The sequence below is a fragment of the Rhincodon typus genome, chromosome 24 (genome assembly GCF_021869965.1).
Source record: "Rhincodon typus isolate 14 chromosome 24, sRhiTyp1.1, whole genome shotgun sequence".
NCBI classification, from domain to species: Eukaryota; Metazoa; Chordata; class Chondrichthyes; order Orectolobiformes; family Rhincodontidae; genus Rhincodon; species Rhincodon typus.
The window spans coordinates 7,463,383-7,478,672 of NC_063355.1; the positions used below are offsets into that span (position 1 = coordinate 7,463,383).

General features: G+C 41.5%; 1 pseudogene; it reads right to left on the reverse strand.

Moving 5' to 3' along the window:
• Positions 1–8,675: 8,675 nt before the first annotated feature.
• LOC109919711 lies at positions 8,676–12,433 on the reverse strand (annotated as a pseudogene).
• Between the last annotated feature and the right edge of the window lie 2,857 nt (positions 12,434–15,290).

Below are 15,290 nucleotides of genomic sequence, written 5' to 3' on the forward strand. Positions count from 1 at the left end.
TAATCAACTCTTTTAATTTTGATCGTTTGGTTCTGAGTTAATTTCTGCAGGAAGTGATACATATTACATTTACAATCTCTGCCATGGATCTCTGCTTCGCTCCTCATTGGAGCAACAGATAGCGACTATACAATGTAAAACTTCAGAATATCATTCGATCAGATTTGGCTGTTTGGAAATATAGCTGTGGTCAGACATTCATAAAAAATATAGTTTTTTTTTAATTAAAGAAAAGCCGCTCCGATAAGTAACTTCTGATATTGTCAATAATTCTAAACGTAAACAATCCGGAGGTTGCAATTGACCAGAAACTTAACTGGACCAACCATATAAAAAACGTTGACTACAAGAATAGGACATATATTGGGGATTCTGAGGTAAGTAAACCTTTTGACTGTCCCAAAGCCTGCTGAGCGTTCACAAATACAAGTCAGAAGTGATGCACTTGTTGGAGGGTTGTTGGATTTGCACTCGGCAATTTCTTGGATGGTGAGTGTAAATCCACCAGCATTCAGAAAGTTCAACACCAGCAAGCCATTTGCCACCTTTAAGATTCATTCCCACAGCCCTACAATCCCCTTTCCATACACAGCGACACTTGTGCTTACCACCTACAAAATGCGTTGCAGCAACTCACTAAGTCTCTTTTGACAGTCCCTTCTGAACTCCGACCTTGACCACATGGAAGGACAAGGACAGCACACACATGAGCGCACCATGACCTTCAAGTTCCTTTCGAAGGCACATATCTATATCATTGTTCATTCACTGTCATTACATGAAAACCCTAGAAAAGCCTCCCGAATTCCACTATAAACTGCAATAGTAGAAGAAGATCAAACATTATCACCTGCTAACAGGTTAAATAGAGGAGGACACAAATGCAGATCTTGCCAGGATCACTCATTCTCCGTGGGATAATAATAAGTATAGCGATTCCATGAATTACAGTGAATAAGTGAAAACTGTAATAAAGCCTCCGCTGTGTATAAACTGAACAAAAGGCTGCCTCCTGAAACAAATTGCCTTAATGAACTTCCGATGTGGAATGCATTTAAGACATTACACCAAAGGGTCAAAAATCACAGCAATATCAAGAAGTAATTCCAGCATCTTGAAATTTGACTTTTTAAAAATTTCATTTAGGGAACACCAGTAACAACTAATCATGCTACAGAGCTGTAGAGAATAGATTAAACAAATATTAAGGCAGGAAATGGAAACTGCTCATACAGAAATAAAAATAAAAGTGACCTCAATGTTAGCAAAAAGGGAGGAGAGCGAGACACAGATTATCAATAGTGATAATGATGACAACAATTTCCATTTATTAAAAGATAGAAAGTCAACACAAAATAACTGATAAATTCACAGCAGACATAATGAAACAAGCAAGAGTGTTACGATTGTATAGTGTGTTGGTGAGGCAGAACCTGAAGTACTGTGTACAGTTTTGGTCGCCAATATTTAGTAAAAGATGCACTGCTGTTAGAGAGAATTCAAAAGAGATTTACTAGACTGATTTCTGGGGAGAAGGAGTGGATCATCAAAAACAACCAGAAGAGGAAGCCTTTATTTATTACAGTCAAGACGAATGTGAGTCATGGCATGGGAGCAAGAGAATGCATTGAAATGTCAAACAACCCAAACTACAAGAAGCTTTGATATAACCTCTTGCTGTCATGATAATTTTCCTTCCTAGGCCCGTTGCAGTGCTTCAGAGAAGGTCGGCACAAGCCAGAGGAACATTACCTCACTTTATGCCTGCACGCTTTAGCACTGAATATTGCGTGCAACAATTTCAGAACACGAATACTCTCCTCCATTCCTATTATACCCCCATCCCCACTGTCTTGTTTGCATGCTTTCAGCAAAATCAACACACATTCAACCGTCCAAAGCTTATTAGTAAAACCCATCTTGCACCTAGAGCACTCTTTTATTACCATTTGCATTCTTGTTATTTTTTTCTCTGGGCACCTGCACCAACTGCTCCACTCAACCCTCTCTCTTCTGTCAGTAGCATTAAAAAAAATCATTATTTTCTAGCCGGTTTAGTTCTGAAGCAGTGGAGTTTGAAAAATGAACTTTGTTTTTCTGTCGAAGCATAGCAAGGAAAGTGCAAATAAAGCAAATAGAATTTAAAAAGTGGAGATCTGAACTAAAACCCGAAAGTTTTGGCGAGAGTCAGCGGGTCTGGTTACATCTATGGGCTCATTTTCCCGTGATGGCTCGATCTCCCATGAGCTGATCTCTTCCGCGCTGCACCAACTCACTGTGCACAGGAGATAAATAGATTAATGTAAGAAAAGCAAACAGTTAAAGAAGAAAAGGTTAAGGCGAACGGAGCAGATGAGCTCTGGGCAGGAGTCATCACGCTGCGCTGCTACTCTGCCGCCATCAAGTCTGCTCTGTCATTCAATCATGGCTGATATGTTTCTCAGTTCTATTTTCTGCGTTGTCACCTTAACCTTTGATCGCCTTACTGAAAAGGAACCTACTTGTCTCCATCTTAAATATATTCAATGAGTTGGCCCGTAACTTCTGCGACAATGGGTTCCACAAATTCGGTGCTAAAGCGTGTAGGCATAAAGTGACTGAAGGAATTCCAGCTCATTTCCGTTCTAAAGAGTTGTCCCTTCACTCTGAGGCTGTTAGTCTCTCCTGCTAGTGGAAACATCACTCTATCCAGGCTTCTAAGTGTTCTGTAGGTTTCAATCAGAACCACTCTCATCCTTCAAAACTTCATCAAATGCAGAATAAAAACCGAAAGAACGGCGGATGCTATAAGTTAGGAACAAAAACAAAGTCGCTGGAAAAGCTCAGCAGGTCTGGCAGCATCTGTGGAGGAAAAAACAGAATTAACGTTTCGGGTCCCGTGACCCTTCCTCAGTTGCTGGGCTTTTCCAGCAACTTTGTTTTTGTTCATCAAGTAGAGACTGGTGTCTGCACTCAACCCTTTCTCATGTGGCACACTCTTCATCCCCAGGATCATTCTTGTCAACCTCCTCTGGACTCTCCAATGCGCCAGCACATCCGCCCAAAAGAGCTCACAATGTTCCCAATGTGGTTTGACCAGAGCTTTATATGACCACAGCAGTACTTTTTGGCTCTTGTATTCTAGCTCTCTTGAAATTATTGCTTACATCGCATTTGCCTGCTTAACTGCAACAGAACCTGCATGCTAACCTTAAGGGAATCTGAACTAGGATCCTTGACTTCCTTTGTGCTTTACATTTCTTCTCTGTTTCAATTCCTCCTGCCAAAGTGCTTTCCCATATTGCACCATCTGCCACTTCTTTTCCTCACTCTTTTAGACTGTACAAGACCTCTGCAGCCTCCCTGCTTTCTCAACACGACCAACCTGTTCAATTAGAACTAAAAGGAATCAAATCAACACCTATACTCTATTGTAGTGCCAGAACTGCTCTTCTCTGACTTTTTCCATTCCCTGCCCATATTTGTCTTGTCTCTTTGTATGTCTACTTGTATGTGTGTGGGATTTTTTCAAAAAGGTAGAGTTTAAGTTAAAATATTATATGCCAGCAAATCATGCTTCGTTTTGCCATTGCTTGAAACAGTTTATTTGCAATTAATTGTGGCTTACTTGTTATTGGAAAACAACAGTGTGCATATTCTTTTGGCTCAAATTAGGCAGTTAGTTGTCATTGGGCATTTTAATGGTGCAGACATTTATTATGATTCCAGGAATACTGGGATTTGATTTCCAATGAATTATCTTACTGAGTCATGACATTACAAGATCAGGTCAGAGTTAGGAATCCTGCAGGAGTAACTTACCTCCTGCCTCCCCAAAGCAGCCTGCTTAACTTGCATCACATTCACAGATTCAAATCCCTCCCCAGTAATGCGCAGTAGTAGCAGTGTGCACCATCAACAAGATGCACTGCAGAAATTCACGAAGTCTCTATAGACAGAACTTTCTAAAGCCCATGACAACTAACATCTAAAAACAAGGTCAACGGAATATGGGGAAACCATATGAGCCATCTGTAAATTCCCCTTCAAGCCACTCATTATCCTGTTCTGGAAATATATCATCGTCATCACCAGACTATAGGCCCAGTTTGTGAAAGTGGGACAATTATAAGTAGTACTGTACTTTTGGTGGTACAGACTCGATGGGCGGAAGGTCATCTACGATACTGTATGATTGTTTGATTCTGTGTTCCTTCAGTGTTGCTGGATCAAAATCCTGGAACTGTATCCCTAACCGCATTGCAGGTCTCCCTGCTGCAAATGGGCTGTAATGATCAAGAAGTCAGGTTTTCACCAGCAAGTAAAGCTCAAGTTCCTTGAATAAATAAACGAAAATGGATATAAACAGGCATTTGATGATCCTGAGTTTGAGTATTGTTGGAAAAATAGCATACTGAAAGCTACATACAAGAATACATAGAGCCTTGATCTTTGTAGATGAAAAGAACATGTAGACATATTTTACATCCAAACAAAATGAGTGGTAGCTTCACTAGATCTGGTAATCAAGAAATCCAGGCTGATGATCATGGGACACTAAGATTTTGTTGAAGTCTTTTGTCCTGCATTCATCAGGACAATTCACACGAAATACCAATAAAGTGAAAACCAATATTTATGCCAAAGAAAGAAGGGGTTTGTTTTGTTGGTAAGTTGACACTAAACAATAGAGGTGTTTCCATGGAGATTGCATTAGCTACAGCTTGACAATTAACTGCCTAGATCAGTTTCGGCATTTCTTTTTAAAAAAAACCGCACACTTCATAGAATCCCTCCAGTGTGGAAACAGGCCATTCAGTCCAACAAGTCCACACCAATTCTCTGAAGAGAATGCCATCGAGACTCACGCCCCCTAACCTCTCCCTGTAATTCCCACAGCTAATTCACCTAATCTGCACATCATTGGACACTATGGGCAATTTAGCATGGCTAAACCATCTAACCTGCACATCTTTAGACTGCGGGAGGAAACCCTCACAGGCATAAGAAGAATATGCACACTCCACACACACAGTCAACCAAAGCTGGACCTGAAGCCTGGTCCTTGGTACTGTGAGGCGGAAATGTTAACCATTGTACTGCCCCAAGATGTGCGCACATTTTGTCAACAACACGTATTTGTAAACGTCTCCAAAGATTCAAAATTGCTAAATCTTAAAATAAAATAGAAAATCTAAAAATTGCATACAATGTTGAATATCTTGTTGCGATTCTTTCTGTCGGCAAGAACATTGCCCTGTGTATTACTATGTGTAGCTTTGAAAGCAGGCAAGTGTACTACATTGCAAACCCTAATGACAACCCTAAGTTGGTCATCGGTGCAATTCTTTGCACACTAATGATTATTCAGCAAATGCCCAATTGCAGAATCACATCTAATGTTAGACAAGGTGTTTCAAGTACTGTAAACATAGTCTGATTGGGTAATCAGTACTTTGCTTATTGCTAGAATCCAAAAAGAGATATGCTATTTGGTATGGATGAATAGTTTGGGACTTATGGCCTACATTTTCTTCTTTGGCAATCCCTCAAATTCAAGGATGATTCGCTTCCACTTGTGGAGTTGGGTAGTAGAGAGGAGAAGTAGGTTCTGCAGTGGCTGAAAGTCCGATCCTGCGGCAATAGGCTCTGCCATAGATGGGGCAGGTGGTGTTTGAAGCAGGTAAGTGGAACATTTTGGATTCTGTGCACTCTTGCCGTTGCTTGTGTTTGGTCTACACATGCTCGGTGATGCTCGAAAGTAGTTGGTGCCTTTGTGAATGCTTCTTCTCCAATTTGTGCGTTCTAGACCAAGCGATTCTCATGTGCCAGTGAGAATGTTGCGTTTAAGGAGGCTTTCAGGGTGTCCTTGTAGCATTTCCTCTTCTCTTCTCGTGATCGCTTACCATTCTGGAGCTCAGGGCAGAGCAATTTTTGAGGGAGTCTTATGCCAGGCATGCAGACAACATGGCTTGTCCAACATTGGTTTAGGAAAGGATTCTCATACTAGTACGCCTATCCTGCCAAAGGATTTGCAGGATTTCAAAGACATACTTGTTTTCACAGTGGCAAAAAGGCTTTCTGCCTTTCACACACGTGAATGGTACATGAATTTCGGCGCCTGAAGTTAAGAGTTTTGAGAGCCAGATTTGGCATGCGTCGGTAAATATTCTCCAGACAACTGAGGACAATGGTCCAGATCAGCTGGACTTTAGATGAATCTCAAAGTCAAAATAATTAGTCAAGGACTTCTGTACTGAGTAATTTGTTTCAAGGAAAGAAGATATTTCCTGTCCAAGATCTAGTTTCTGAATCGACTTTGATGTCGCTCTTGTGCTTCTGATGGTTAACGTTTGGTTTGATAACTTCTTAAAAAAAAATTTTAGATAAGTTTCTTCGTTGATTACATGTAATAAAATCAGATATTCGGAGTCCTTGTCTTACCTAATGGTATATCTAAGTTGACCTGGGCACATTTAAAATGTAGTGTTGAAGTGATTCATTTGAAACTTTTAATTCTGTGAGTTCTATCAAATTGAGCTAATTTAAATTCGCCTTTAAACATTATAACTCAATTTTCTGCATTGTTCCTTATGACACACAAAGTCTACTCAGACGTCAGCAGGAAAAATGCGCCCTAAAGGTGTGAACAACTTCTTTCTATATGATACGTTGGAGAAGATAATTTACCTGGATGTTAATAAAAAAAACACCTCAGCTGTGAAACAGTGGCAGAACGTAAGCTGAGCAACTGTCTTTTAGAATAAGGATCCAACATGGCGATGTGTTTATGCACACAATGTTCCAAATATCCAAAAGCTTCCAAATTTTCTCAACGCAAGCTTCTGTTCCTGTTCCCCAATTCTCTCTCATAAGAGTTAGCCTAGCCTCAGGAGTGGTTTTTCTCAGAATGTCTGGTCAGATATCCACCGCTAACGATGATGCTCCATTTGCCCAGCTGTACTTTCAAGATGGTTTAACATATTCTAACACAAACGCACATTTTGCCAAAGTGACAGACGATTTTTGCTATTGGACAGCGCAGACTACAGATTTAGAAACTCACAGATAAAATGAATACAAGTACAAACGATGCTACCCATGGCAGTTTGCCGACTTAAAACAGATCTTTGTTATTCAGCTTTCAGATTTATACAAATTAGCTGAACTAAGATTGTAAAAAAAAGTAACCCGCTGAAAACACTTGGTCTGGCAGCATCTGCGCTGGAGGAAATATCGTTAACAGGATTGTTTTTAGGATCCCTCCTTCCAATCTGTGTATTTGAAGGGGGTTCGTAAAATAATGCATTGGGCCATTCTGACGCTTTTCCTCCTACCCCAGTATCCTGTATTGCAGTGGGTGGGGATGACATCAGGAAGTCTTACAATTAAGATCTATGGAGGTCCATTCGTCACTAATTAATGTCCATTACAAGTTTGTGTTCCGCCTCCGCCGCCTTTTTGCATGCAGCAAGGGGAGGCGAGGCCAGGCGGACAGATAGTGCGGGCCAAGGGGAAGTAGCTACTTGAGGGACTCCCCTTTATTAATCAAAATTACTGCACTCCACACCTCGGCACTGAACATTGACCATTAAAACTCAGGCTCGCGGGACTTTTAAATTACCGCACTTCCATCTCTGAGTCCTGGCTCCTCCACTTTTCCTTCTCAGGGGCTGCCTGTCGACCCAAGACTGGCCACCGCTGGATCTTTGCGTCCCTGAGTTATAGGGCTGCAGAGATCAGGCGCCTTCACTCTAGGGCGGGACTTCCTTCCAAAAGGGGGCTGCACCTGAATGAATTGAGATGGCTCAGGACGACTTCCCGGAAAATTCAGCCCCGACCTTTCGCCTGAACAGTAAGCCCTCCGCAGCCAAACTGGGCATACGGAGATCCCGCTCAACTTTGATCTGATGAAGAGTCACCGGACTTGAAACGTTAACTCTGCTTTCTCGCCACAGATACTGCCAGATCTGCTGAGTTTCTCCAGCAATTTCCTTTTTTGTCCCTCTCATCAGCTGACTTTGTATCCCTGTTACTCATCAGACGATTCCAGATCCATTGTTCAAGATCTTGATGTGCGTGTGTGCGTGCTTGTGTGTAATTTTTTTCATTGGATTGTGATTTAAAAATTACCCCTAGATTTTCCCTTGTAGTGTCACTACTTCTCAAAGCGTGCATTCCAAATGCAATCTGTTCGTGCCAATTGATCTGGGTCACTCGGTTAATATATATACACCTTACACTTGAATTGATTGTAAGTCAGTCAATATATAAGCGAAATTTAGCCAAATTTCTGAAGAAGGGTCTAGGCCCGAAACGTCAGCCTTCCTGCTCCTCTGATGCTGCTTGGCCTGCTGTGTTCATCCAGCTCTACACCTTGTTATCTCTTTAGCCAAATTAACTTTTGATAAGTTACATCGTTACCAAATGATCTCTCAATCAAATTAATTTTTACCTAAAACTTTACATAATTTTGTAAAATATTATAAGACATGGAACTTCGTAATTTTGACACCAAAAATTGACATACGTTCGAAGGTAAGTAAAGCAAGAAAATGAGAGCATCAAATAAGATAGTGGGAGAATGATTTTATTGAACTCAACGATAGAGGTGAGACGATTACAGAGTCACGCCCAGTGGAATCAAACAAACAAATTGACCACACATTGCGGTAATTTCCAAAACAGCAATTAAAATAAAAAATAACCTCCAACCTTTAAGCTCGAATACTGTTCAACTGAAGTCTACTCATGGAACAATAGAAGTTTATGTACGATTCTTGCATCACACAAAACTGGACCTTTTGACACTTGCTTTAAACGGGGTTGCTGAGTCTCGTGTTTAACCGCACAGGAGTAAAGCTCGTGTGAGTTCCACTCAGGCTGACAGGGTCAGGTAACTGCTCACACTGAATGTGTTGTCCTTCTCCTGCTGGATCCGACTGGTCTCAACAGCATCCCCCCTGCCACTGCCGTCTACCGTCCACTCAATCTCCACGGCGCCCGGAATAAAACCGCTGACCAAACACACCAGGGTCGCCTTGTTCTTTTCTGTAATTTGAACCGATGAAGGCGGAAGGAGGGAGACAGAAGGAGGCCGCGGATCTGGAAAGGCAGTTGGAAACAACGTGTAAGTATCGATTGCGAGTTAGATTTAAACAGTCAAAATCAATTATTTGCATTTTCGATGACTTTACTATCTGATTGTTCAAGTCAGGTGCTGTATTGTGAGAGGTTGTTCATTAATTAATCACAGAATCGTTGGCTCTGGAAGACTATGCAACGAATCGAACAAAATCGGACAGCAAGTATAAAAAAAACACAAACAGGACGTTTATTTATCCGTATTTAATTAAGCCCTGAAAATCACCACGTTGCTTTCTCACAATTTTGTGTAGCGCAAAATAGTTGCGACCACTTCGATGTAATTATAGCACTGACCAACTGCACTAGGGTTTGGTGAATGATTACGTACAATTTACAACAAAGCAACATACCATTGTCTCCAACTGGACCCTGCTGACAGTTATTCTCCACCAAGTCTCTTCGCATTCTCCTTCATCTGGTTCTTTCCGCAAATCACTCTATCTCCTCCCCCGCTCTTGCATTTGTGCAAAGTCTCAAAAAAGCATCGTCGCTGTCCTCAACTACTTCATGTGGTAGTGACAAATTGTAAATTCTCGTCACTGTCTGTATGGATACCTTTCAAGTTCATTTTTCATTCTGTATATCAGTATATATGTAATATTTATAAACTGTGTATCAGAGCTAGTATGAAAGTTGAAAATATATTTTCGCTAATAAAAGTGCCGCTTGTGACTTTGATCTCCTGCAGGATATTTTCACTGACAAAAATATATTTGCACTAACACATATATATAGGTCTAACAATTCAAATACTCATTCTGTAGTAGTATTCATATGAAATGAATCTGCGTGGAAGATATCATCTGATTGACTGTCAGCTCCTCACAGGATCAGTCACTCATGTCTGTTCCAATGATATAGACGTATACAAAAAAAGGGAAAGAAGGGTCAGGCTACTCTTTGCTGCCTGCAGTCTCTCCACTGTAATCTTCTTGGTAAACAGAAATATGAACAACATGCAGTCAGTTGTAGGAAATACTTGCCGGAGTCCCAGAGCTTAGAATTGTTCAGAACGTTCTTTTGATCGAATTCAGCTAATCACTGTCCAGCCTTTAATTGCTGGCTTCTTTTAAAACACACAGTGCCGCACAAAACAGGAATCGCCGTCGCCACTTATGCAGTCTTTGGAAATGAATGCCTCAAAAGTTGCAGATGACACAAAGCTGCGTGGAAGGGTGAGCTGTAAGGAGGATGCAGCGAGTGGGCAAATGCATGACACATGCACTATGATGTGGATAAATGTGAGGCTATCCACGTTGGTAGCAAAAGTAGGAAGGCAGATTATTATTGGAACTGCTGTAAACTGAGAGAGGGGAATGTTCATGGAGAATTTGCTGTTCTCATGCACAGGCGGCTGAAAGCAAGTGCACACGTGTAATAGGCAGTAAAGAAAACAAACTGTATGTTGAACTTCTTAGCAAGAGGATTCGAGTACAGAAAGGATGTCTTGCTGCAAATATACTGGGTATTGGTGAGGTCACACCTGGAATCTTGTGTGCAATTTTGACCATCTTATCTGAAGAAGGATGTTCTTGCAGTCGAGGAAATGCAGCAAAGGTTTATCAAATTGATTCTTAGAATGCCAGGACTTATGCATGAGTAGAGATTGAGTCAGTTAGGATTTCATTCACTGGAGTCTAGAAGAATGAGGCGGGATCAAATAGAAACTTTAAACATCCTAACAGGGCTAGACAGGTTAGATCTTCCAATGATGGGGAGTCCAGAACCAGGGTTCATAATTTAAGGATAAGGGGTAAACCTTTTGGGACGGAGATAAAGGGAAAGATTTTCACGCAAAGAGTGGTGAACCTGTGGAATTCATTACCACAGAAAGTGGCTGAGGCCAAAACAGTACATGTTTCCAAGGAGGTAGGTATAGAGCTTGTGGCTAGGGGGCTAAACGGGCATGGGGAGACCAGGATTTAGGTATTGAGCTTGATGATCAGCTATGACCATAATGAATGGCAGAGTTGGCTCGAGGGGTAGCATGCCTACTCCAATCTTCTAGTTTCCATGTTTACAACAAACCACTATGCTCATTTTATCTTTGATAATATCAATATCAAAAATACATTAAATTCATATCACGTGCAGTTTATGTTATTTTTAAGCTGATCACCACATATTATTGTTGTTCATTAGTTGCTGGTGAAGTTATGAATTTATGTTTAAAGTGAATCACAACATTGAAAATCGGGCAATAACCGATCCATATCCATTGAGTTTAAGTATCATTTAATTTTCCCTGATTTGGAATATTAATGCTGCCGTGTCAGCTTAAAGCTTCCGCTAAATAAAGTCTTTCAGGCAGCAATAATTACAGCAGGAGGACGTGGAAGTCAACCGCAAATATCTACATGATGTTCATACAGATTGACACGCATTAGAAGTAAGTTTTAAAACAGCAAGGAATTGTAATTAAGTAGGAAGGAAGTGAATTGCATCCGAGTGCCGTCGAAAATAATTGATCAGAAGATTTTACACTGACATCACTAACATTGTTATTTTGGTTGGACATTTTCTGGAGCATTTAGCCAACAACATAGAAATGCATTTCCATCTTAACAGCAAGAGCTAATGGAAGAAGGTCAACGCAAATTCCGTAGCAGTTTTTGTGTTTCCGTTCAGACCTTCTGGACTCGAAATTCAAGAATCCAAGACTTAAACAGTAAAGATTGTACTTACCGCCCACACTCAGTTTCGTTCCTTTCCCGAAAGTGAATCCACCATAGGTGGCATGCCAGGCGCCGCAATAATAGACAGCGACATCTTCGGTCTGTACATTGGAAATAGTTAGATGCATAAGGTTTTTCGACGTGTCCCTGGACCCAGTGAATTGAACCGGAATCCCAGGGCCTCTGCTAGAATCATAATCGTTCCAAACACAGGCGGGGGCACTATCGCGTTTCTGCCAGTACCAGTTCGTGCGGAAGCTGCCTATGCTGCCTCCGGACATGGTACAAGTAATTGTGACCGTTTTCCCCAATGAGCTTGAGATGGACCCTGGCTGAGTCAGCACGGTTCCAGCGTCAGTACCTGGCAAAATAAGAAGTTAATGTCAAACGGCACTCCTCGAAACCACTGACGAATGATGTAATTCAGTTTCAACCACATCAATTACTGCAACTCATCAGAATCATACAAAGAGCAGCAATACAAAGCGAATTAAAAAGAAATGATTGACAGTGGCGGACATTGCAAACCAAGTACCAGGGCGGCGAGAACACGAAGCCACTCGCTCATTTTGTAGATTTTTGAAATCAACGTTAAGACAAAATGTTTCTCCACTAATGGAACCTAATATCCTTGAACCTAATGATACGGCGCCTTCTCAACCTGTCTTTAAGAACATCTACACGGCAAGTCCCACCTATTTATGCAAATTCTTATCACGTCGCGGCTAGTAATTGGATTCTTCACATTGGCTCCACAGACGTTAGTAAAAGTGACATTTTAAATACTAGACTAATTCAGGACTTGCTGAAACAGTTCAACAGAAATTGCGTTTACCCCCATGACGGTGCTGACTGAGTTTGAATTAATTTCCATTAGTTTCGATATTTATTTTTAAATAGGGCATCGACTGGGTTGGCAGAATAGATATTTCTAACCAGTTTCTGAATAGAAATCATTGGGGCAGGTAGGACTTGATCCCAGGTTCTCCTGATTCAGAGGTAGGGACTCTACCACTGTACCACAAGAACCCCAAACGTGGGCAGCCTAACTCTTTTAACCTACTGACCACGCAGTCCCCACACGCCTGGGACTGAGAGGGGGTGAACATTGAGCAGTAAGTTGTGTCATTGCACATAAGTAAAACACCGGCGTAGCCGACTGAATATTTACGAGTCTGTTGTGGACAATACGAACCATCAAAAGTGAGGGGAGGTAGGGAGGGAGAATGGTTCAGCTTTACTGTTTTAACGTACTTTTGCAATCAACCTGTTCAGAAACGTTATTACTCATACCTCTGGAGAAGGTAAAGATTGAACCTAGTTCTACCGGTAAGTATGCCATCACGTTGGCGCAAGAGCACTTCCATTAGCTTGTGTGGAGCTTTTACACCATCGAACAAACTGTTAAATTGACGACCAGTTGAAATTCTTGCACAATAATAATTGCAATTTGATCCAATGAGCCTTTATAAAATTCATAATTGTTGTAACGTAGGAGAGTTCAAGTTGCAGAGTACTGTCCTTGGCAGCGAGCAGACGGCCTTGTGTCGGATATCTTTTGATTCAACCTTAGTGATTTCTATTTCCTTTTAGTGGGCTATTAATGACCCCAGGAGATTTTGATTTTAAATCAAACCTGGTAAATAGTACAATTCTTGACGGTAATGATCCGCAAGCTAATTTTCCCAAGAGTGTTTTGAATAATTTCATGTTTAAAAGGAGAGTAAATTTCATGCAGACTAAATAACATTGAATGCAGTTCAGGAGGTTGATGAGTGTTCACTATAGAGAGCTTGAAATCTCCTATAACCGCGGTCCCCGCACGCCTGGGACTGAGAGGGAGTGAACATTGAGCGGTAAGTTGTGTCATTGCACAGAAGACCGCAAAACCTGAGGGTCAATAAGTTTTATCTACGCTGAACATAAAGAAAGATATTGAAGCAAATGACCATGATTTGGGCAATCAGAGTCTTGGAGTCATACAGCATAGAAACAGACACTTCGGGTCCAACTAGTCCATGCCGACCATAATCTCATACTAAACTAATCCCACCTGCCTGCGCTAGATCCATACCCCTCCAAACATTTCTTATTCATGCACTTCTCTAAACGTCTTTTAAACGTTGTAACTGTACCCACATTCACCACTTCCTCTGGAAGTTCATTCCACACAGAAACCACTCTGTGTGTAAAAGAAAATTGCCCCTCATTTTTTTTTAAATCTTTCTCCTCTTGCCTTAAAAATGTGCCCCCTAGTCTTGAAATCCCTCACCCTGGGGAAAATACACTTGCCATTCACTTTATATGTAGCTCTTATTATTTTATAAACATCTATAAGGTCACCACTCGACTTCCTACGTTCAGTGAACAAAGTCCCAGCCTATCCAGCCTCCCTCGAAAATTCAAACCCTCTGTTTCCGGCAACGTTAGTACGATCACATTCTGTTCTGTGTTGCTCCTCATTTTTTCGCAGGAAACAGAACGAGAGGATTTCCATTCAACGATGGCTTATTATTTAAACGTTATTGTGAACTCCACAAGGCGTTTCTTAAACGGACAGCAAATCTCGAGTATTACATTCGGTAGCCCTGTCGTAGGGTCTAGGCGAGCTCGTTGGGGGAATGGAGGTGGATGGTGATTGAATGTGCGATACCCAGGATATTTGGAAATTCGGGCATTCAAGCACAGATCCACTTACTCTACTCAAACTCACAAACCCCAACCTAACGCCCATTAGAACTACCGCGTCCACAGCACGTAGCCAAACACTCACATGCACACACCCCGCAGATACGAACAAATTCCTTCGCATCAAACACACTCTCACGGCCATCTGCTCCCACTGAAACTCACACACACACACAAACACAAACACAACACACACACACACGCATAGCCCCTGATATTATATCCTCACGCGCATCAGGCGCTTTACACAGTCTGCTCACACAACTAATCGTACCAGCCTTGTAAGCCTCCCTTCGCTCTCCCGGCCAAAAGCCACACCTCCAAAAGCACACTTCACCCACATATAAGGCCTCCCAGTCCTTCTTGGAAAAATAACAAAAGAAGAAAACTGGCGACGAGAATAAAAACTGCTTCAAGATCACTGGGTGAATCCGCTGATTAGTCCAAACAAAACAGAATCGTGGTCCTCATGGCAAATCTCGGAGGTAGCTCGATAAAAAGAAGAAAATAAATCAAATGACACCATCACTGTACGAAAGCTCGAACAGTCAGCAAAAAATAATGAGTTCACCCCAAAGAAGAGGTGAACAGTGCAGAAGACGCTTGCCACGTGCTCTACCCTGAAGGAACACTGAACAATCAGCACCTTACCTGAGGGAAGTGTTTTGAGCGAAGGGTGTAGACTCGAAATAAAAAAAAAAATACACCGCTGGAGTACTTTGATTTAAACAGAATTGTGAGGTAGCGTTAACATTTTCATGGCACATCGTACCATACCGGCCCTTCCCATTTTCAAACTTA